The 25,553-nt window shown below is 37.4% G+C and overlaps 1 protein-coding gene across 12 annotated transcripts in view; it reads left to right on the forward strand.

The window, feature by feature from the left end:
• Positions 1-25,553, forward strand: part of ERBIN (erbb2 interacting protein) — a 121,378-nt gene that overhangs the window by 22,510 nt on the left and 73,315 nt on the right. For 6 of the 12 annotated variants that reach the window (XM_080573088.1, XM_080573087.1, XM_080573086.1 and 3 more), the window contains 2 exons: positions 551-667; positions 19,935-19,991. The gene's annotated coding sequence lies outside the window, so the exon portion shown is untranslated. Of the gene's footprint in view, positions 1-44; positions 162-550; positions 698-19,934; positions 19,992-25,553 lie in introns of those variants that run through there. The other 6 variants (XM_080573085.1, XM_080573080.1, XM_080573084.1 and 3 more) reach the window with 4 other exon arrangements.

The raw sequence follows: 25,553 nt of genomic DNA on the forward strand, positions 1-25,553 counted from the left end.
GCCTCATCTGTTGCTAGGAGTTGTATTTCCCCATAAGGGCTGTGGGAGTAGTTGTGACAGTGTGGGTGGTATAGATTCTCGCCGAGTGTGCTTCAGCTTTGCCAGAATACTAGCATTTTAAGAGGAAGTCGTCTAGTTTAGGTTCTGCACGTAACTTACAGGTTTTGATTGAATTTTGTTAACCTGATAATTACATTAAAAATCCATCCATACAAATAACCAAGGAAGTTGTTTTGAATTTAAGCTTGCTAGCAATGCATATGTTTTGGTTTTTGCCGGAATGAAAGGAGGAAATGATAATCATTTTTACCTTTTTTGTGTTTTGGCACACTGCTTTATCTGTTTGTATTACTTTGAGATTTGGCAGAGGACAAAAATAAGTAATTGTACAATGGTTCTTGTGGTATATCACATATTAGCACTTTGGTGTCTTTGTGTTTAATTCTGATGTTAAAGCAAAGTTAATGTGTGGATTTGAAGCTGCTTTATATTTTGTATAAAATCATTTATACCTGTCATCTTGAAAATGTTTCTTAATTGTTTTTCACAGTTTCATGAGCTGGATGGTTTAGAAAACTCCGTGCTGCATCCTGGTGATTCTGTGATCCGAGTTCAGAAACTGATTCAGACTCCTATGGTGTGAATTGGCAGTGGTGGACTGATTCGGGTAGGTGACCGCCCAGATACGTTGAAGGAGGTAAAGGGAAGGAAATGTTTTGACTGCACTTACTGTTCTAGCTACTCTACGATATACTTTGTTTTAATTGCTGAATTTGTACAGTAGCTTGTAGGGATGATGCGTGAGAACTGACGACTGTGGTTGCTTTCTGGCAAGAAGCACAAGGGATATTCTCTGCCGTGTAATGGTTCTGTTGAATCACAGAACGTGTTTTATGTATCTGAGTGTAACATGTTCCTGTTGGCTCTGTGTGAGCACTTGTGTGTAGGCAATCTGGCTTCCATTGCTTCTCCTTTAATTTTCTGCGTTATTTGTTTATTTAAAATGTTGTCTAAACTACAAAGTAGTTACACATTTTATGGCGGTGTATTCAGATGGCTCAGGAAAAAAAAAACTGCCACCACTACCAAAAAACACTTCTGCCCTGTTATGGCATCCTAGCCGTAGAGAGATTAATATGATTTTTTTTTTCCTTTGCAGTTACAGGCATGTACGTTTTTAGTTTTGTAGGCTTGTTTACATAAAGTTGTTAGTGACATGTATTTTGGGGGCTAAAACTGAAGGGTTTTTTTTGTTTGGTTAGAATTCTTTCTAATCACATAATTCAACAACAGATGTAATTAGCTACTCATAAAGAATTGAAGAGACAACATAAATAAAATGATGAGGAATTTTTTTCGTAAATGTCTGCCCGGTTGAAGTGTTGCAGAAATCTTTAATAGATCACAGTATATTTTGATCTTAGTATATTGCAGTAGGAATCATTGTCTTAGTCCTAATCAAGGCCATTGAACAAAACACACTTTTCACCCTGTTCTCTCAGTCTTTTGTTCTGACTCAAATATGTAGGTAGGATACACTCAAATATTTGCAGCTATCCACAGAAAATGCTTGACTTGTTGGAGAGGAAATATTTTTATAGCAAAAACACTGTTTTAAGTATTGGTAGTATTGTAAAAATGATGTGCTTGGATGTTCAGGTCCCATGTGAGATTTAAATTAGGAACCGTCATGGGAAAAAAAAGTATGGTTGTTGGAACTTCATTTTGAAAAATGGTTTGTGGGGAAAGAGTGCTTTTTAAATAAAGGTTAGAAAAAGGAAAGAATTTTTGTTTTGAGCAGATGTTATCTTTTGGGAAGCAAAACCTTAAATACCTAAAATACCTGATACTCTATGTGAGCACTTCAGAATTATTGTTTCTATACATCTTTGGTTACAGATAATTGCAAGTGCCATATTTCTCAGTTATACTTCTGAGATTTCTTTTGCAGTTCTCTGGCTAGTGAGACTTCAATAAGCTATTATTACTCTCCTGTTTACTACCAAGCTAACATTAACAAAGTGGGAAGTTCAGGCACTATTTCACAGCTTCGATTTAAAGATGGTCCTTTCCTTTGTTACGCTATTCATTTTGTTCAATTACTTGTCCTAATATGCATAAAAGAACAGACTGATACAGATGTTTTAGTGTTAAGAATATTTTTATGTTGAATTAGATTCTTGTTTTATAATTGTAGTTTCAATGCAGATCTGCTTGTTCTGGCATTGGAATGCTTAAATTTTAAATAATTCAAATGGGATGGTTAATCTATAGTTTATTTTTTGTTGCTTTACTTTTGTTTACTTTTATGTATTGCCCTCTGTTTACTCTTAACAGTTGGTTCACTGGCACACTTGACTAATGAGCCTTCACTGGGTGTAGGAAATCTGGGCTAGCTAAAAAGAACAGGGCTGGGAGGCAAATGCTAGCTTTGCAATAGATTTGTGGCTGCAAGAAGATTTTAAATAGTTGATTTCTAAAACATATCATGATGAAGCATTTACTGTAGGTATCATTAGAAACCTAGTAAGCCTCTCTGTTTCAGATAGAGGCTTCGTGCTTCCAACTGAGTGTGTGTTCTTCAGCTTCTTCTCAAAGTTTTGTACTGTTTCTGGGAAAGATGCCATAATTTGCCATGCTGCTAAATCCACAATTAGTATACTGCTAAATGCTTAGGTCTATCATAAAGCTACCTTATTAATATGTATTTACAGGTACTGAAATACATGGTGAGTGTAAATAAGGTCTTACTTGTATATAGCTGAGACAGATTAAACAAAATTTAAGAACAAATATTAAATGCTAAAATTTGTCGGCTCTTTTTTTTTCCCCTTTTGCAATTCTACTCTACCTAGTAGATAAATTTGACAAGTCACTGAAATCTTTTCTTGTATAGAGTACTTCAACTTCATTTGCAGGGGAGTAATATTTTATATTTGGTCCTTTGACTATAGTTAAGTATGTAGTTTCTGAAGCTGTGTGTAATTAGTCACCTAAGGAAAATTGCATTTCATTGTCTTGACATCATGACTTCCACCTGAATAAAGCAAACAGCACTGACTAAAGTGGAGCCACTGTACTCTATCCCTTCAGTATTCCTGTGGTTCCTGTATTTCAATCGTTTTTGGACATGTTCCAGACTTCTTATATAAGCTCTGGTTTGCGTACATACTGTGAGCCCTCTTGACTCGCTGATTCACTTCTGCTTGTAGCAATAAGCACGGGCTGAAATTTCCCCCTTCTTGGTTTTACGGACAGGTTTTGTCTTGAAGCACCTCTTCAAACATATCTCAGGTGGTTCAGCTACGAAGGTTAATCCAGTCAGCCCAAGGCATGTTTTGTCTTGGCGAAGCGTGTTGGGAGCCCATCGTTCTGTCAGCCTGTTGTTCCCTGTAAAGCAGAAGAGCTACAGACGAACTGTCCTGATAGGTGACACGATTCTCTGGCTCGTGAGTGATCAGTACTAAAATATTTTAGGCTGTCTTGCCAAATGTTGAGGATTTATGAAGGATGGCAGTTAGTTTGTCTCCTAAAATGCGTGCACTGCTAACAGAGTCTGCCTAAAACAAGATTAGGTTATCAGAGGGTTGGCTTGTGTGATAAGCTTTCTGATGGCCATGTTGCCAGAAAAGGATACTCTAAGGGAACCACATTCATCCTGATTGTAGGCAAATATGTTTGATTCTGTGCTAATGCTAGGTATTAGGAAACACTCCCCTTGGATTACATAAACAGTTCTAGGATCTATTTGTCAGTTTAGCAACTAGCAAATAAAAAAAGCTTATTATATAGTGCCTTAACTATGTGTGGTGGTTTCAGACGAAAACTATACAGAGAATACTTCTAATTTATTTGAATAACATCGCACATTCTAGCTTCCACTTCCTCTTTCCTCTCCTTTTCCAGCTTGTTTGGTGGGGATAGAATTAAAGTGCTAATAATTTATGCAAGCAAACTTCATTTTGACAGTTGTCCTTGAAGTTCTTGGACTACACACTTTGCTGGTTGAGGAATGTCACAATGTGCACTTTTTCAGTTAAGATGCAGCTTCACTGTCACTCACAGGCTGTTTACTCCTTTTTCCCTGTGGATTTTTTTCTTAATGATGTAATTGTATCAGTTAGGAAATGAAAGTATGTTTTCCTGCTAATGGGAAGAGATGATGGTGAAACAGAAAAATGTAATAAAATGCTTTACTTCCATAAACAACTGGGAGGGGGGGGTTGTAATGGATGTGCTGTAGTTTTTCTGCCAAAATACTCTCTTTTTATGTGAAATATAAATTGTAAAATTTCACAAATATATTCATATAAATTTATATGAAGTGCGGATTTCTTCCAGTACCCTGATGTCTACAGGGTCCTACAGCTGTGGTGCACAGACAGACGTGTTATAAAACTCTATGTCAGTATGAGAAATACTGGCTATCACTGAAGAGGAGTGGAAAATGAAGTAGGCTAGTTTGCTAGCTAGTTTGTAACTAGTTCAGGCCAAAGAAGGTTTGTACACAGCAAGCAGGAAGAAGGAATTGCCTTTGATTTCTAGAGGACTAGTAGTATAGGAAGAGTGCTGTGTATTTACGAATATCCAGTCACCACCAAGTTGTCAGCCTGCATATTTCAGTATCATTAAATGGACAGTGTCTTGAAGTCCAAACTGTCAGGCCAGTCCTGACTGGCTGCCTGCTTGTTGAGTGTGTCCATAGACTTTTAGCTGTCCCAAGACAGGCTGACTGTCCTCTGGAGGATTTTACACCAGGACGATTGGAAGGCTGTGATGTATAAATGGACAAAAGGGAGGTGTCCCATGTTTCTGGAGGTGCAGGTGATCTTCATATATTTCTTCTAGTAGTGATGAGGCAATGAGGACAAAGGAGATGATAAAAGCGTGCTAAATGTCTTAGCTAAAAGTGATGGGTTTTCTTATTATGAAATATTAGCTTGGTTTTAGGCCAAAAAGACTTGATGGATTTTTCTCAGAAGAGAATAAATTTGAAATGAACTTTCATTACAGAGAAAAGGCAAAAAGAATAGTTAGTAAAATGCATACAAGTAAAGCTTTAATGCAAAAAAAAAAAAAAGATTCTGAAAATGCAGGTCATCAAGGACTGATGAGTCCTATTCTAAGGATCTTTATAGAAAAAAGGGCTAGGCACTCAGTTCAAAAAAAAGAAAAGAGGGGGGGAAAAGCTTATGCTTACTCTTTTTAATATCACTGGCCCTTGGTTTGGACAGTGATGTGTTAGATTGTGCTTATTAAATTATTGGCAGCTATTTGAATGAAGTGAGGGGAAAGGATAGACAGTGCGACTTTGATTAAAATAACGTTATTTCGTACTTTTGAGAGGTGGAAAAAAATCATACTTGTTAATCAGTATTCTCTTTGGTAAGCCAGAGGATAACTAGCTAGCTGCTGCTTGCTACAGGTCACTGAATTGCAGCCCTGTACAGGACGATGAACTCAGAAAGTACAGGAAACTTGATTTTTATGTGCAGGTGGTCGCTAATACTAAAGTGTACGTTTTAAAAGATGATGGATGGAATATTCTTAGAAGTCAGTGTAGAGGGATTCAGAGAAGCATCTGATACTGAAAGGAGCCAAGTAACCAGTTGTGTAATTTAAAACCTTTTTTGTGTTTGATGAAGTATAAATGACTATGAATTGATTTTGATTGTATGTAATAAATGCAAAGTTTAATCAGCAGCATTTATTTGTTCCTTTTCAAAGAGACCACTTGGAAGCCATTCAGCCAAATCATCTGTATAGAAATTCCTTTTCTACTCCAGTTTTAAAGGGAAATCAGTTACGGATGTTTTAAATTTGTTGTTTTCTAAGTATGTAGTAAAACACAGTAATGTAGTAGTGTAAAGTGTCCATCTGTTAATTAAATGAAGGAAAAAAAATACAGCAATGAGTTACGGGTTAAAAGCTGAAGACTGCAGAAAGTGAAGGATGCAGGAAGTCTTGGATGCTTGTGTTAGGGCCACCAAGGTGCTTGAGAATGCGATAAGATACCAACCCTTTGTTTCTACTATCCTTAACAGATATGTTTGTTACTTGGCAAAACAGGAAACTGTTTCATAACTGAGAAAATCCAGAACGTGATGATCAAACTTAAATCTGACTACTTTGTAAGCTTGTTCAACAGACAGGTGGCTTACTTTTTAAATTTTTTAATCACTCACTACAATCCTATAATTAATTGTTTCAGCCTATTTTTAGGCTGGAGGATTCATGACTTCCCTAGTGTATCATGTAAAATAATACTTTCTTCTAGTGCTCCTTCCTCTCTCCCTTTGAACTATTTGCATATGTGAGAATGAGGCACTGTTCGTCTTTTGTATGTCACTGTTGCCATTTGAGGACGTGAAACTGCTTCATCTGACTCTCATCCATGGCTAGATGAAGAAGCCTCTGGCAGTTTTTTGCTATGGCCAGACTATTTAGAACTCAGATTATTATTTCAGGTTGGATGCTTCTATGGCTGCTGGTTATCCTTCATTCCTTCCCTACCTTTTGGGCTGAAATACAAGTTTCAAGTAAGAATTATTTCATTCTCATTTTATATCTCAGTTCCCAGTTATAAATATGTTCACATTCATTCAAGAGATGAAATTCCTCCTCTCTAATCCAGAGACAAAACTCTCTGAAAGTGTGGAGGTAACTTCTACAGCTGTAATTTAGATATTCAGAGCATGAAGAAAAAAACTTTCTTTCAGATGTCAAGGAAATTGCTTAACTACTGTTTTCCATCATTGTTCTCAACACATACCAAGGTAGAATTGTGGGGTGATTCCCATAGTTTGTTCACTTCCATGTTGCATAGGACAGCAGACAGGACATGGTGTATTTATTTTCTTGGATTTTGTTCTTACCAAACTTTATTTCACTTGCTATTTCTTGAGAGAGTAGAGAGAAAGACCGGGTAAAGGTCTCCATTTTATATTTTCTAGCTAGAAAGCTTAGAAGATTGTACCAGTCTAATTCTGTTGGTTTTATTATGCATATGTTTTCACAAATTTAATGCGTGTAATGCATTTTAATATTTTTCAGAGGGCTAAAATACTTTTTTTTCCAAACAGTGAGATTGCCCTTTGTGATGATGTAACCCAAAGGAGTTTCAGTAAACAAACTGGAATCACCTATCATGATTCAACATGAGTGTTGGGTGGAAAACAGGTTGTATGTCTTCCAGGACAGGTTAAGGTGACCTAGATGGTTAGAGGAGCACATGATGGGGTGGAGGGGAAGTATTAGTTAGCTTGATGAGCAATGATATTTGCACATCAGTAGCCTGGTGATTGTCAGAACTTTATTTTTAAGTGTTTTTGTGATGGTGAGAGACAAGGAAGAAGAAGAAGGAATTCACTGTATTGTAATTCATGTGAATGAATTGTATGGATGTTGTTTTGAAAAATTGATGGTGAGGGAAGCTAACTTTATTGAGTGATTAGAAGTTTTTCTCCTGACTGTAAATGAGATGATAGTTTAGAGGGGAAAAAAAGTGAAAGGAAGCTGCTTATCTCTCTAAAAGAGATAAGGAAAATGAAAAGAAGGATACTTAGAACAGCAACATAGTCAAGGAGTGTCCTAGAAATGATTTTTGTAGTAAGTGGTACAAGTTCATGTATGAAAGGTTCTGTTTTGGATGTATGGGGTAGGGGAGAGTCACAGAATTATAGAGTGGTTTGGGTTGGAAGGGACCTTAAAGATCACCCAGTTCCACCCCCCTGCCATGGGCAGGGACACCTCCCACCAGACCAGGTTGCCCAAAGCCCCATCCAGCCTGGCCTTGAGCACCTCCAGGGATGGGGCATCCACAGCTTCTCTGGGCAGCCTGTGCCAGTGCCTCACCACCCTCTGGGTGAAAAATTTCCTACTAACATCTAGTCCAAATCTTCCTTCTTTTAGTTTACGTGTGACTTAAAGAGAAATGTGACTACAGGAACTCAAGGATGTGGGTCAGAGTAGTGGGCTGAATAGTGCTTATTTCCACAGAAGTAATTGAAGGTTGTGATAAGAACAGTTGTTGGTGATGGTGGTTAAGATCAAGCCTTGGTTTATTCACACTGAATTTAAGTAAGCAATCCCCAGAGGTGCTCATCATCTGAAGCTTTCTCGTGAAATGGAAGAGCATCAGGGATACTGTCATGTTAGACATGAGATAGCAACTCAGAGTTGGAAAGGATGTACTGAAAAAGAGGAACAAGCAGAAGAGTGGAGGGAAATGGGTAAACCAACAGTACATGAAAACACAGTGGGTTGGATGAGGAAGTGGGATAGATGGAAGAGATGATGCTTTTGGGGCTCTCACTTTTATTTAGAACTTTTTTCATTGGTTGGAATGGTCATCTGCAGAGTACTACAAGGTCTCTGAGAAACCTTGGACTGATAGGAGACATATTAGAAAACCAACCATTTTTTTGTTTTCCCATTTTTATATGTCTTTTCTTATTTTCATTTTTATTCCAATACCTCTGAGCATGAAGGTTCCTCTTAAATTGCACGCTGTTTGAAGCATCTTAGCTGTAGCTTTCCTTAAATATATATTTAAAACAGTAACTGACTGAGTGGAGATAGAGATGTGGCTTATGTGGGGAGTGAGTACCCAGGCCAGTACCTTAATGAATTAAGATTCATTAGTCTTAATTAGCGTTAGATAGATTATTTAAGATTTGTCTTTGTGTTTGATGTTTTTGGTTTAGTCACTGGCCTGCCAGGTCTCATTGAAGCTGTTCAGATGTTTTCTTTATAACTGAAGTGATAATAGCACCACAGCTATCTAACTGCTAGTGCTTATTCTGGTGTCTGTTTTTATAGATCATGCTGTTAGCATTTATTCTCGGCTCAGTCTCTCATTGGTATAAGCACCAGACTGTTGCTAACTTCAAATGCATTATTTTCTATATCTGTGTAGTTTTACGGGAAAACTGGACTATGTGTTTGGTCTTAGAGCATATGCATTATAAATGCATTGAATTTTTTTTTTTCCGTGACATTATCAGTCTGTCTCAGTTCTGATCCCTTAATGGCATTAAAATGAAAGCTGGTATCTAGAATGGAATTAGTCCATTAATCTCACTACTGAGCTTTAATACTGAGATTTTTCCCTGCTAGAAAGAAATGTAGTGCTTTTTCAGCTGCTAGCTGATGACTGATATGTTAAAAATGAACCTGTTGGAACAGTTGAAGTTTAGATGCAGTGTCTTATTGCTAGATGGAATATTGCATAGGAATGCCATTTAATGCAGTTTAGTGAATGTGTGTTTTTCTCTTTAAAAAGTTAGAGTGCAGTAATCTGCAGTTAAACAAGTGATTTGTTTTATTGCTATGCAGACTTAAATTTTTTTGGCGAAAACATATACTGTCTTGTTGGAGAACGTTCAAGAGAATTGCTATGAGATTAGGTTAAACAAACGTCAGGTTGTTTTTAGAGCACACATCCTGTTTCCTTCTTCACTTAGAAGTGAGAATTGAGCTGTGGGTATTTAAAATAAAAAAAATAATGTTTGGCTATCAGCTCTAATAACTCATTTCATATATTACTGGGAGTTACTGTGAACTGAAATAGGCAACAGCAATAAAAGAATGTTTGAGAAGATGCATAAATACAATCTTCAAAATGCATTTCAGGGCTTGTTGGCTGGTACCACTTCTATTAACATGTGAGGGTCATATTCCTTCAGACAGTATATTTCTCCAAGAAGACACTCCAAACAATGAGAAAGATTAAGATTGAGGCGAAACCTACTGGTGATTTTCAGCTGTGTACAAGCAGCAGTTTCTGCGTGTTATACTTATGCTGCGTTGGTTTAGATCAAGTTTAATAAAAAGCCATTAGGAACTGAGGCAAAACAACCCTCACTGTAACCTCATTATTAGAGGGAACACAGCAAACTCATATCCTGTTCTTTTCCAGACACTGTCATCTCCTACCTGAGTTTTAAATAACAATTATTCTTGCTTTTTCAGAATCAAAAGCTATCTCTTTATTGGCTATTTCAATTTCAGTCTGGACAGTAATTTTTTAATACAGGAGAAACTAGGAGGATTTTGCGGTTACTTCAATTCAGCATATTCATTTCCTTAAACTTTCTTGAGAGCTGGGGATTAATTACAGTAGCCATATCACTTCAAATGATAGACACTTTTATTACCTTAATGAACTGTTGGTCCTGGTTTGTTTCCGCATGTTAGGAGAGGATTGTATGGTTCCATTCCATGTGTAAAACCTCTCTCTTCTAGAATAGTTTTTACCTGACTGTGGATTCTCTTTGTAATGAGGGTGCCTTTACATTATATGGTAAAAAGTGACAATCTGCGCTTTTCATCATTGATTCTCAGGCAGATATTGAGGAGATCGGACAACAAGCCAAAGCTTAGTCTGTATAAATTGGCTCAAACCATGAGATTAAGCAGCAGCATTAGCCTTTTCAAGGGTAATGTGATAATGTCAGAGAAAAACAGATCATACCTCAGTGGCAGATGGCACATGCCTGTGTGAAGTGTAACAGAGTAAAAATACATTTTGGTATGATGTTGTGTATGGTTATTCATGATCAGTAGCTGTTGTGGTTAGTTATGAATTTAATACCAGTTCAAACAGGAAACTTCAGCTTCCAGGAAGACACCTGTTCAATTGTTCACAACTTAATAAAAAGTTTTAATTCACCACATCAGTGCATTTTTTAAAAATTTCATCTTTCTGTGATTCTGCTTTGTTCCTGCTCTACTATCTGATTTCTGTTTTGAATATAGAAGTCTTTTTTATTCTTCCAGGTTTCTTCCTTTGTTATTGTTTATGAAGAACTCTGTATAGTGGATCTTCATAATGTGGATGTGGGATGAGTTGTTGAAATATTATTACATCAGTGAATTGATGTGCCCAGTAATCGATGGTTGAAGCTGTAGAAAGTGTCTTAACAGTTCTTTTTTCTTTAACTCACCCAAACAAACAATAACACCCTAATATTTTTGTATCATTTTGTGTATATGAGGCACAGTTGAAGTTAGTTTCCCTCTTAGCATGTTAAGCAATTTTGCAAGCAAGATTTTAGCTTGCTATTTGTATCTATAATCAAACCGGTCAATGATGTCTCCTAAATGAACTTTGTAAAATAGTGAGGAACAAAATAAATGCAGAAGGAAGTAAAAGGTTCATAATCGCAATTGTTAATTGGAAAGTTATGCCTTTACGTGTGTGTGTGTGTGTGGTGGGGGGAAATGACATCTAAAAATAGATTTCAGTGTTACTCAACAAGCACCACTCACCTCTGCCCTGGAAGGAAAGGGAACTCAGGAATTTACATACCCTAACAATGGCTTGGCTGGTAAAGTGAGAGCTATTATTAAGGATACAATTATAGCAACTGCTTGCTGATACTTTCTATTATTTAAAGAATTTTAATTTGAAATCTCTATTATGCTATAAAATTGTGTTTCTGAAATATGGGAAATGCCACATATAGGGAAGTAAATGATTCAAGTTCCTAATATGTATTTTCTAACCTCATTTCAGGCAACTACTAGGTGACTTTTGGTTCTAACAATTTAGTCCAGTGTATTTTATGCACAATTTGATGAGTTTAAAAAGCCTTGGACTGTTCAGGTAATAGTACCTCAAACTATTTTAAATGTAAAGCCTCAGAGTATTCAGTTAACAGCAGCTCAAACTGTTGCACCATTTCCTGGCTGGCAGTAGCAATAAAAGGCCATAGGCACAAGACAAATTCATGTGTTTAATGTGTCACTATCATTCACAGTCTGTAAAATTTGTAGTCTGAATTCTGTGTCTGTTTCTGCTGCTGCACCTGTCCACAGTCTTCTGTATTTTAATAAGCTGAAAGAGTTCTTGGATCCAATTTTCTGTATAAGCTGCGGCATAAGTGGCAAGGTATCCACCTGATGCAGGAAGTACTCTGGTTATAGGTCTAAAATGGAGGGATCTGTACCACCTTTATAGCTCTAATTAATGGGATGTAAGCAGTAGGTTATTCATCTTGGGTGTTGGAAACCTGCACTTAAGAGTACTTCAGTCTAGGTGATCCAATTTTTAGGGCAGTTGTGCTCACTCTGTGATAGTCTTTTGGTCATTCAGATGGGTGACTCATCCTGGGGCTTGTTTGATTGCTTCACTAATTGCTGTTGGAAAACTCAGTATACAGTTAAATGAAGAGCACAAAGTCTTTTCCGAAGGTTCTTATTCCTTAATTTCTCTTTCTTTCATGCTTGGTAGTCGTATTCACTTCAGTATCTAGATTACTTCCATCTTACTCATACAAAGCAGCCAGCAGGTTATCGATATTAGTGAGTCAGCATCTGCTTGATGCAATACCCAGACGATTACTCCTTGCTCACAGAGGTGTGGGTGTTGGGTGCCACCACCACTTTACACACGCCCATGCTCACTATAAAACACGGCGCCCTGTTTCTTAAGTACTGTGCAAATAAACTTAGATATGTCCCTCCCCAGAGTACTTCAGTATTTAATAATACTGAATGTAAAAAATGTAAACAGTATGTGGGCGGCATGAAGTAGAGGAGGGAAGAGGGGTTGTGTGATAAAGGGCAGTGGGTGAAAACAAGACAAGGGTCATGGTAATAACGTCATACAAATTGCCAAATAAATGTAGATGAAATGGTTTAGAGAGTACTACGTGTTCTCGTGGAGTTTAGTGTGGCTCAGTGACTGCTTCACATTTTTAATAACAAATCTTACTACTGAATAAATAAGTATATTCAGTCTCTTAAGTATTCCTATTCTCTTAGTCATTTGTTTCCTAAATTTTTTGCTTTCTTCTTTCCCATCATCAATTTGACCATCTATATCTGTCATTGTCTAGGTTGCATGTGCTGATGGGAGACTTTTAAGAATGAGAGGGGGAGAAAGGTGAAAAGGATGGGGGTGACATAGGTGTGAAGGGTGAGGGCACCAGGTCTAAATAGTTTCCTCATGGATTTGTAACCCCTCTTGTTATCCTGAGTGCTCTTGCCAAATTTTGTGCTGCTAATTGGCCTCCTGATGTGAAGTAGGTACATCCAGTCCTCTGAAGTTGTTGGCATTTCTGTAGCTGCAATGGAAATATTTGAAATGGTTGAAGGTTGGGTAGCAGTAATCATAACTTACATGGAATGTGTTTCTTTTTTTTTTTTTTGTTCTTTCTTTTTAGTTCCTAGACTGAGTTGAGTTGGATTCTTTGTGCTACCACTAGCAGTATGAGTTCCCAGGGTTTAACTAGGCTAGCTGGTGTAGCATGCAGAGTTACTCACTGCCAGCCAGGGAGCTAGCTCAAAAGTCCCTTATAGAAGTGACTTGGTAAATAATTTTTATGGTACATGGGATGCAACTGTAGCTATTCTGAGACCTGCTGGTTTGGTGGTCACTAGGCAGGGCCTGCGAGACCAAGGTCCCAAAAGCTTTGTCATCTTGATTGATGGCCTCACATGGTTTTCTGTTGTGCTTGGTTTGTTTCTCAGTTTTCTTTTTCTTTCTTTCTTTCCTTGTTTTTTAATTTATTTTTTTTAAAGTTCAGATACTACTATATTGTGTACTACAAAGACAAGTAATAAATTGTTGTGAAAACAGATTGGTAAACCTGTTTATTTTGTATAAAAAGACATATTAAATGAGTACAGTGTTTAAGGATGTCAGCCTTATTAATATTCTAGATACTTGTTTAAAAACCTTGCTAAAAATCATTGGTATTAAGTTTAGAGTGTAAAATCACAGCATCATGTCTCTGTTTTCTAATTCTTAATTCCTGGCCTTGTCTCTGGTTATTTGAGCTAATGCAATAGCATTACAGTAACAAAACGAGTGAACATCAGTAAAGCCTAAGCAGAATTGCTGACAGCATATTGGAGTAATTTAATCCTCCTCAGATTTAGTGAAGAGCAACCTTGGTTTACAGAAAGTAATAATTCACAAGTCCGTGAATACTCTCTCTTTGGTGAATGTATTTGTCTGCTCCAGTAAAGTAGTAATAATTTCCAATTAAATAGTGATTTCTCTAATTTATTTTCTGTCCAGTGATATAAAACATCTTGGTTCTGTGAAGGGATGTTCCTGATATTTTCCTTTTCATTGAAGGAAAGGATACTGGAATTGTGGAGAGATGATGCATTGTACATCATAAATTCATAAAAGATTGAATCAATCCATGATAATTCAGCTGCCTTAGTAAGACGTGAAAAATGGTATTTTGGATAGCAATAACATCAACTAGATAATTACGCTAGAATGGAGGCAAGGCTGTTTATGAAAAGTACTGTATCTTAACTTTCTCCACTGGAAATGATTTCAAATAAGCCAGCTGACCTTACTATTTACATATTGACATGGACCTGAACTCAAAGTAACTTTTGACTTTGATGTTGGATCTAATGTTGAAATTAGCCCTGTTGTAATAGCGTTAGTGGGTTGGACTGCATGACATGGAAGGGGCCTGTCCACCCTCCATTATTCTGCGATTCTAACTACTCAGGGCAGTGAAAAATTGTGCTGTATCTTGCCTCTATTAGAGGGAATATTGGGTTTAAATGTAATTAAGTCACAGTACGGCTGCCTATCTGTAACAGCTAGGCCTTTTGTTGGTGTCGTAGATGCAATTGTTTATACTGAATAGCAACATTGTATGTAGTCCTTATTATAGAGGAATTTTTCAGAGCATACCTGTGAGACTTATGCTTTGAGGAACAGGCATCTTTGATGTAAGAAAGGGTCCTTGCAGTTATAAGAACTGAAAAACTCTTCCCTTCTCGTGCATGTGCATTATAGCAGTTTTTCACTGCTGAGATTAAACTCAGCAATACTTACTTCATCGCTAATTGCATTACTGTAAAGGGGGACTTTGAACTCGTGAAAATTTTTATAAATCTAGGCATAGGTATATTTTGTTGCAGAACCACACTGTGCACTTAAAATTTAGGAGGGGTTTTGCATCTATATCCACAGCGGTGTGAGAAATAACTTGAAAATAGCGGGGTTGCTTGTTTGTTTCTTTAAGTTGAGGTCAAATTTTATTTTTTGGCTTTGGAAATCTGTTTGGAGACCCTTTGATTAGCTTACTTAAGAGAAAGCAATCAACAACAAAATCTAGCAGATCTCATTTGTCCGCATACTTGCGGGTATGAATGTATTTTCTTAACCATCTTTTCCAAAAGTGCTGTTATGGTACTGTAAGTAATGAACACATTTTCATTATGCTAGGTGCTGGGCATTTAATTCAGTTTTAAGATAATTAAAAAATATCTCTTACAGAACTGTAGTTGTCCTGGCAGAACCAACTCTAATATTAAAATGTAAATCATAGCAATTCAGCCAGTCATGGACCTATAACAGTTCCTCTTCTATTCCATTGCTGTTGATGGGCATACCCCACATCCCTTGGCAGAACACTTCACAAACGTATGTCCTCTGCAGAACACCAGCAGTGTTGCCAAATACAGGTTATTCTGGGGCACGCTGAAAGCAAATGCGAATCTTAGTGTACCCACTGAGAACGTGCCATCAGCTGTCCTCTTTCCTGTGTTGAAGGATTCTGGCTGTCAACAGCAGTGACACCATTGGTACAAGGAGGTTACAATTCCTAAGCAGGTCAGTCTCTTGCCGCTTAAGGCAGCGTATCAAAATTAACATCATAGACTCTCCACACAAGCCAGATAGCACAGCTTCTGCAGCTTTTTAGGTTTTTGTCAGAGAGGCAATCCGCTCAGCGAGGTTGCTTCTTTACTTTGCTCTGAATGTCTGGCGCCGGTTCAAACGCCCAAGTAATGATAAACAGTGAGACAGAGTGACAACGTCTGCTTCCAGGAAAAACAAGATAGACTTTTCTTGAGAATGGTCTCTGAGACCTTTGTGTCTCCCTCGTCCTCCCTTCCTCTCGCCCCTCCCTCTTCTCCAGTACAGCAGTCTGAGATCAACTAAAAAAAATGGCCTGCAGACCTTCCTGCTACAAGTGTGAAACGTCTGTCTGTTTGATGTCAAAAGGTATGCTGCGTAGAGATAAATATTTTGCCAGCTATGTTTATCTTACATTTTCTCAATCAAAGCATATGTTACTCTTTTTTGAAATCTAACTCACTATAAGGCACAGATTTCACACCAATCTAGCAAGTTGTGACTGATTAGGAATCTTGCCAGTAACCAGTGGCAATAAAACTTCTTTATTATTGGTGTATGTGAAATAGTTGTCTGTATTGCTACATACTCTCCCGATGTTTACTAAAAATATTCTGCTGGTTTTAATGTGACACAATGTAGTCCATAATCATCAAAGTTTACCCTTCTCTGGCATGATTTGGATCATAATATGGTCAAGTCCTAGAAATGATCTAGATTTTTTTTCTTTCTGAGATTATTGTTGTTGGTATAGAGAAATGCAGTGTGGTAGCACATAGAAGTTACCAGACTTTTTTTTTTCTTTCTCTTATTATTTGGTTATTGGTATCCTTGTTTGGGCAAAACCTGCTTCACTGAGGACAGTGGTACTAATTGTGCACAGAGTTGCACTTCTGTGGTCTCATTTGAAACCCCTCATCTTCCTGGTTCCTGTTCAAAGTTTCCCTTTTCAAAGGAAAACAGTGTAACTACTGTCATTGCCCTAAAAGTGTTCCTATTTTTACAAGGTGGATACTAGTGTTAGAGTGTGGGATTTACCTGCTCAATATATGTCTGTGCTATGGATAATCTTGATAAATCTGAATTCTTTTTAGCTAAACATATTGTCTTTTTCTTTTTAGCTAAACATATTGTCTTTGTCATTGAACGTGAATGGATGTTTAAGGACCATATAGATACTCCTGCTTCTGTGATACTCTTCTGGAATTATTTAAAGAAATAATTCACCTTTTTTACTGTTTTGACTATTTTAAATGGAAGATGATTGCCATGGGCTGAAAGGTTGCCTGAAATGTGTCTGAAGCAAGCAATTAAGCTATTTCTTTTCAACTCTGCCTTAGATGAAAAGTGTAACATTGTGATTACCTCCCTCCTCCCCCTCTCTTCTTTTCTCCCAGCAAGTGTGAGAAAGTAAAAACTGCTTATGAGTTATTCATTGCCATTCAGCTGACTCTAAAGTATTACCCTGTGTCCTGATCCGTTGTGTGTAAGTTTGCCCATGGTGTTCTGGGTATATCAATATCCATTCAAAGTCTTCCAATAAGCAATTGAAGAAATTCAAAGCATACTGAGGATTTAAGGTGAAATGTGTTCATGTGAAAGTCGTAGTAAGAAAGAAACATATAAACACAGCTGCTGGGCTCACTTTACTAAAACCAGTGATGTGAGCAGCATGCAGAACACAATGTGGTGGCAAGAAGAGCTGCGCTGAAGCAGAACAGCAGTCCCATCTGGCAAACATTTTCTAATACTGGTTGAATTATTACACACAAGGAAGGGTAGGAAGAGGAAGAACACATGATAGTTCTGCCAGTACATTAAGCGTAGTGCTACTACTCTTATGCAGTGACTTGGTTAGAGGAACCTGACAGATCAATCTGCTGTGGTTGATACAACATGCCGGAGGAGGGTTAAATACAACTTTACAAGGTGTTTTTACCATAAGGTAATTTATCACTAGTCATCTAAAGCCACTGTTACCATTATCTGCAAAATAAGTAGCAAAGTGACTAAGAAAGAGAGCTAGTTGAGATCCTGGTGTGTGGTTACCCTGGGCTCCTCAGAATATCCATGACTGTTTTCATTGGGAATTTATTGCACTTTTCTGTAAAATGGACCTGGACTGTAAAAGCCTAGAGAGTTCCTGCTTACGGAGATTCAACAGCACTTGCAGTTGTAGTTACAGCACTCTCTTGGCCATTCTCTTCTGATTCAGGCACAAGTTTATCTGATTTAGTTTGATTCAAGTGACGTTAGGATAACGTTGTTTGCAGTGAGCTCATTGTTCTCATCTGATTCTGTAACTGCTGTGTTTTGCTCACTCTGTAGTTTCTTCATCTTTAAAGCAAAGCGACTTGGTGTGTATTCCTCCTACCATGCGCACACATCCCAGTTTCTGTATTACCTTCTTGGGACAGTTGGAATTGGATGAGTTCCTTGTGCTTGGTTTTGAAGTCCGCGAACATTTCATGACTTGGTAGTGGCTCCCTACCACTGGAATATATTCTCTTGGGCATTTCAAGAGAGACAGCCTAACAGGTGTCAGGAAATGATGCAAGAGTAATCTCTCTTTGTTTATTGATTTTGTGATGATTATGGAGCAAGTTATTTCTTTGATCATTTTTCTAGTCTGAATGCTCTGCCTGTGAAGTCTGGACATTTTGCCTTTTTCTTTTCAGAGGCACAATCACCTGATGGTCTTACTGTCAGATCCAGGCCTGCACTGCAGTTTTCTCAGGATTAATTCTGTTTATTTTAGTAGAGCTGCTGCAAACCTGCATTTCTTCCACTTGAGAGCTTTGTGTACAGTGCCTCTAAATAAATTTGCAAAGATTAGTTTTTCAGTAGGAGCAAAGCATTATGAAAAGGAGAGAAGCATGCAGTTGTGACTGTTTGACATAGGCTCTCTTCTAGGGTCCCAGGTTTCACAATCTGTTTTGGTCCCTGCTTTCTTTCTCGATCTTTTTAATTGTCTTGAGTGCAGCTGTTACATATTTCTGATGCTGGCTAAACTGATAGATGTTTTTTGATCAGGAAACTCAGTAGACTTGAGGCTTTAATATTACTTTCACCAATATTGTTCTTTTTGCCTTGCTATTTGCATATCCTGGTAATCCTTCTATTGAGAATAAATGAATGTATTTATCCAGTATAGTGCATTGGAATCCATGTGGCACAAATGCACTAAATGGCACCAGTGACTGTTGAGTGAGGAACAGGGCAAGTAATGTGTGAAAGCTGGTTAGAGCAAAATCTTGTTGTGTTGATCCCATTTCCTATGAGTTAATCGTTCTGTGATTGTGCTGCTGCTTGCTGCTTACTCTAGACACTGTAACTTTCATTTCTCCTGGAACAATTTTGATTTTTAAACCTGTTTTAGGATTTTTTTGGGGACACATTTATGATGCTTTTTATAATGGGTTGATTCAGCTGTTTATTGGAAATAAGTAAGTTGTAGATCCATTTATGGGTGAATCCCTTAAATGAGGCTACTACCTGTGCTCCCCACGATTTATTTTTTTCTAGGTACTACAAATTTGACAAATGAAACTCTACCAGACTCAGCTCGTTAGCTGTACATTACTTCATGTTCAGTTAGGTGATCTGTTTATCTATGCTGATATTTAATCCCCCTAAGAGATGTTCTACTTCCATCTGTATTTTTAGGCCGAATTTATTCTTTGCATAGCTCTAGCCTGTAATTTTGAGTATGTTCAGTCGAATGTGCTGAATGTGTTTTTGTTTATAATTGTTCTAATTTAGTGAAGATAGCATTAGCTATCTGCTGTGCCTTATTAAACGTGTTGCAACTTCATAAAGAAATAATCTAAAATTAATGGTGTGGGAGAAGTGTGGATTTCTCATGTTCCATTGATTTCTCGTGTATTTTGTTAACTTTCTTCAGAATTGTCTAAGAGATATCTGATGTAAGCAATTCAATAAATACAGCAATTAAATGTAGAGAAGAAATGAAACAACTTTGTAGGTAAAATATAAAGTCAAAATTAAAACAAAAAAAGCAATGATATTCTCTACTATATATTGCACAAAATAGTTTTTCCCCAAAAGTTGATACTTTTACTATTTTGAGATAGTATCTCAAGTTCTCTGAACTATTAGTAGCACTATAGTAGATTCTGAACTGCTGTAATAGTACTATAGTAGTCTCTGAACTACAATTCACAAACATTCAACTTTTTTTTTTAAACAAACAAATCTGAAAGCAAAATAAATGTACAATACAATGAGATATCAGTTTGTGCTTATCTGGTATGGGTAGGTGTGACTAAAATTTTTGTACCTTTGTTTTAAACAGAATGTTGGCTTTGAAAGCTCAGGGAAGAAGCAGCAGGGAGAAGAAAGTAACACAGTGGTAAGTACCATATTTTTCTTTCTTTTACACTACACAAAACATTAAAACATAGATCCTGTTCTTTATTCATACACCATAATAATCACCTCCTAAGCACTTGTACTTTACTCTGCATGAGCTCTTGTTCTGAATGAAATTTTTTGTTTGTTACAAGTATGGGTTTAAGAGCCAAGTGAATTATGCTTATTTACATGGTATTGTGTGCTTATGCGTATGTATGTATGTGTGAGTGTATATATAGAAAAGAGAATATAAAGGAAGCTAAGCGGCAGGAGAGTAATTTTGTTTTGAAGGTTAAAGTCCATTATTAAATGTTTTGGTTTGTGAAGCATTAGCATTTTATACTGCTTTTTAAAATAAATTTATTTAGTTCTTAGAAAAGATGAGCACATTTTCCCCCTAAAAATGGATAAACAATGCTTGAAAAAAATGCTTTGTTTACTTGTTGGGCCTCTTACCATCCATTTTTCTGGTTTGCATGGGATAATATTGTATCATATAATTTCTCTCTTCTTGGTATATTAACATTCTTTACATAGATATTATACTTGAGAGTATTAAAATTAAGTCAAATACAGTTCATTTATTTTGTTCAAAGCTCTGGAAAGGAGACGTGTTCAGAATCAGTTTCTTTCTTCTTTAAATGATGCCAGTGTAGATGGCACTAAGTTGATTCTTGCCTAATATTTTAAGGGTGGCTAGCTGCAAGTATTTCACATCAATAAAAAGAATACCCAACAGAATATTTTGTCTTCAGAACTTCTGTATGAATGTCTGCAGAGTGCTGCCCTTCCCCTCCCCCAAACCAACCAAACAAAAAACAACCTTCCCCCTTCCCCCGCCCCCTCCCTCCACCAATGTATGACAGCAGCTTCCATCTGCTTTGATTTTATTAATAGTGCTGCTCGGATCATGGAAATGGGAATAAATATTGACACTCCAGTGCCTGTAATTATGGAACTTACTATGAAATACCAATTTTAAACATACAAAACCCGAATTTTATCTGGCATTGCTACAGACAATGCATAACTTAAGGAGACTGTGCACATGCTTCTATCTCGTTTTTTCCTGCTTTTTGTGTAGTCTACAGTGCTGTATGCTTCCTGTGCTTTGACATTCTCTGCTGAGCTAAGAAATTGCTGTTGCTGCGCTGCCTCAGCTGTGCTTACCACTCCATAAGGATCGCTGCTTCCCATGGGCAAGTGACTTGCAGTGCCTTTTCCCTTTTCCTTCCCATATGCTGTTTCATCTCTTTCGACTGTTGTTATAAACGGAGGAATTAAGACAGCATCTCTTCCTCTTTGCTTGAATAGATGTTGACAGTATGTGATACACAGCATTTACTCGTACAGTAGATCCAGACATAATCTCTCAAAGGACTAAACCAGAAGCATAAGCGGTTTAATATGGTTTTATACCTCTTCCAGCAGGCTTACAATCTCTTAGTCTGTTTGCTCTGTGTATTTAATTTTCATTGTTTTCTTTGTATAGAAAGTCAGGAATTTGTTCTGTTTGTTTCTGTGGATCTTTTCCACATCAACAATGAAGGAAAATTGAGTTATTTAATGTAGTAATTAGTGGATTTTGAAACCAAAGTGGTTCTGAGATATCTTAGTACAGCTAGCTGTACCAAGTATCTGTGATTACTAGCTGTACAGCACTGCAGTAGCTGTACAGCAGCTGTATTTATTTGCATTGTGTGTTTAAACAAAATGGGAGAAAGTGGCAAATGGAGGATGGAGTTCTCTTTAATATACTAGTGGAATAAATGAGTCTATTTCCTATTTCTACATATATATGTTATAAATTCAAGAATATGCATTCAAAAACAAGAATGTACATTCAAGAACCATGTGTGTTCCATGTTGTGAAGAAGATCCATTTGTAAACCTCAGTGTTGAAACACTGATATCATGGCTTTAAAAAATCTTGTGTTTTTGAATGTTTCACAAGGCTGTGAGGCGCTAGAGTTTTCTTCATCCTTCAGGTTATGATAGTAGATATCCTTGAATTTGTATAGCTTTTTTGATTTGAGGAGAAATGGATGAAACTCAAAGTGGTTTTTAAAATCAATTTGTTCCTCTTAATGTTCTTAGTAACACTACAAATACCCAAAGAATATGCAATCAAGTCAAACGTCAGAAATGTAGCTTGGATCTATTGCTAATTTCAGCAACATTGTTAGTGGTATACAATTAGAGGCCATTCTTCAGATGAACGACTCACTTGGATAGTTTGACTGTTCAGATGGAAGTTAGTTTCTAGGGCTGGCATGGGAAAAAAACACAAAATGAAATATGTGAGAACTTAAAACTACCTGGGGTGTAGGATATAATAACTTTTTCAGGTGACAGCAATTCGATGGCACAAGTGCAATAAACATTCTATGTACTTGTCTGCTTAATGAGTTAGTGTTCATACAAAAAGTTAAAATTACAATCGTTTAGGTATCTGAATATATTCTGATTTATTTATTTTTTACTCTAAGCTTAACCTGTAATTTTCCTTGTTCTGTTTTTTAAGGTTGTTTCTGTAATGCATCTTGCCTTAAATTATAGGTCTGTATTCTTTTATACCTGTGCCTTACTGATGCATTGGTCTAGGAATATAGCAGAGTACTGACTCAGTTAAAGGCTGTGCTTAAAGCAGAATATATTCTTATTATGCAAGTATTTGTCAAGAGTTTTCTTGCTTCTTTTCTCAGTTTAAAAATATAGTTAGGTTGTTTTATTTTTATGAAGTTGGATCTGTTTTTATCATTGTTAAGCTTTTGACATAAAAAGGTCAAGTGTTGACTGCTTTGTTATATTAATACCTTTTTTTTTACATTTACATAATTAAGCAGAAATAAATGTTCCAAACAAATAAAAACAGTAAATTGAAGTCATTAGAATTTACTCCAAAAAATGAAAGAAACAAGATTTCAGCAAATGTCTGCAGAATTCACACTTGGCATTGATCTTCTGAGAGTTACCTGAAATTCTTGCTGTGCTGCCCTTTGGAGTTGGGTGTACATTTTGTGTTGTGCTGTGTGGGTTTTATTTTTTATGTTGGTTTGGTTTTAAAATACAGTCATTGAGAACTTGGAAAGTAGTTAACTCCAAGAGAAGCTTTGAGTTTTATTACTAGCTTTTGTATTTTAGCAAATCACTGATTTTGTTTGTATCCTTGTAGCTGTTGAATCAGTAATCACAAAACTGATTTCTGCCCTCTCTGTTCCTTTATTTTCTTTAATAACAAAAAAGAAGTGATAAGCATCCCTCATTTTTACGTTTAACAAGTGGTTGTTGTTATACTGTATTTACTGTCATGTTCCTCCTCCTGTTGTTACCATTCACCATTGTTGTTTCATGAGTAATGCCTTTTATTTCATTTGCTCTGAATGCTGTATGCAAGCAAGTACAGTGTGTGTTTGGTGTTCCCTGCCTTTGTGAGGACATGCAGCCGTGAATGCAGTTGAACATTGTTTTCATATCAGGAGCAAGGAGACTCAGACTGTAGCTTCACATTAAAATGGTGAAATGGTTCCAAAAAAACTTTTTATAAGTCTTTTTGCTATTGCTTGTTCTCTCCCCCTACTGCAGAACTTTGTTTCATGGGTTTGTCATTTGCTTGAGTGTTTGCTGGTTTTGTTCAATGAAGCAAATGACAAAAACAGGCTGATTTTGAAAAAAAAATCTTTTTTTTTTTCCTAGAAGAGATGGAAAGAAATAGCACAGATGGGAGGCAAGAGGAAGTGAAAATACCTTAACCTGGTGTTGTCACCAAATGAGGTTTTGAAACCACAACCAGAGCATGCCAGTGGCATTTAACAAGAGGCAGTCTCCTCACAGTACACCCTTTCTTTTGATGTTTCAGTTTCTTGTCAGAGCCCATCAGGCTCCAGAGCCATGCTTTCCTCTCACGAAGAGAACAAGAAGGGTTGCTGTGGAGCAGATGCGCAGGTCAGGGTTTGCGGGTTGCACTGGAATCTCGCCGTCCCCTCCCCGCTGTGAGAGGAGGGGGTGCTTTTGGGGGATGCCTGAGCCAAACCGTCCCCTGCCCAGACCCTGGCTCTTTACTTTCCTGTAAGAGCTGAGGGTGTTCCCAGTTCCTTACAGTATGAAGATGTTTACAGTTTACCCGAATTCTTGAGGGCTAGAGCTCTTGTTGGCTGGAAGAGATTCGTTGTTAGGAGAGAAAAGTTGTGCTGGGAGTTGACACAATAGAGCCTCTTTTAACATCAAGCAGTGAGCCTATATCTGGGCATGTGTTGTGCGTGTTGCTGCCTCAGGATGAGAAAAGCCTGTAACATTTCTAAAGACAAACCAATTCATGTTTTGGTTGCTAGTACCAGAAGCTTTGTTTTTTACTAATTTGCTAGTGTAGAAGTGACGATTTTTTGTTGTGTTTTGTTTAGTGGAGTAAACAGGATTCATAAAAAATATACAAACAACAAGATTTTTTTCTTCATAATTCTGTTTCAGTAATAATTTGTTGGGGCTTCTGTCAGTTGGCCGGATAAGCCATCCTGAGTCTATCAGGCTGCTGTGCGTGCTGCCACTGCCTGCCCCCCCCGGTTTTTTCCTTTCCGGTGTTTACATATCCTCCGCTCTGTAGTTCTGTGCTCATTTGTAGATAATGGACTGGGCTAGAAGGAACCTGAGCAGATATTTTTGAGTCGAGTTGTTCTTGCCTTTCCCTATAAACATCTGATGGCTGGTTTCATTTTCAGCTCTGCTGCTGATGTAACTGGTAAACACCCTACAGAGAGGCTGGGGGGGGAGGCTCCTTTCACCAGCTTACAGCATGAGCGGCCACATCCTGTTAGCATCAGACAGGAAATTTCAGCACCTAATGGCACAGCAAAACTATTGCTTTTAATGCCAATTAACAGGGATTAGGAACAAAATTACTGTGAATTTAGATTCTACTTGTAACAAGCATGAATTCGGAATTCTCAAAGCAACATGCTAACTCTGTGTGTGTGTGTTTTAAAATGTTTATCAAAACACAGCCAGACGTGTTTAAACAAACATGTCCTGTGGTGTGCTGGTGCTGTTGGGCTGCCGGACACTCGGATGACGGGAGTGTGCGGGGAATTGCTGAGGAGCTCCAGGAAAGCATGATGCTCCACTGGCTGACACGCTCCCTGAGTGTCTGAGTTACTAGTTTGTAGTGTGTATCCAAGCCTGCTGTTGGTCTTGTTTTCTTTCATTGATCATGGTCTTTCAAACCAATGCGTTGCTTTTCTGCTTCCACTGATTTTATTCTGTTCAATGAAGATGTCTCACCATTTATGCATTCAACCCACTGCTGTTACAGTGTAGATTTGCCAGAATTACAGCGTTTGCTTTGCCCTAGATTCTCCAGTAATCTTGTCTGGATATTGTATTAATTACGCAGTATTTTCCAGTTGTTCCTTCACTGTTTATTAGCAAGTGTCACTGCTGAAATTCAGTCTCTATTTAACAAGGTTGATGAGACTTAAAGACTAATTCAAGCAGCCTTCAAAGTCTTAGGTGTACTGCAAGTGCATAGAAGATTTTAAATGATGGATGCTATTAAGATGTGATTTGA

This window comes from Anser brachyrhynchus, assembly GCF_964034855.1.
Source record: "Anser brachyrhynchus genome assembly, chromosome: Z".
Lineage (NCBI taxonomy): Eukaryota > Metazoa > Chordata > Aves > Anseriformes > Anatidae > Anser > Anser brachyrhynchus.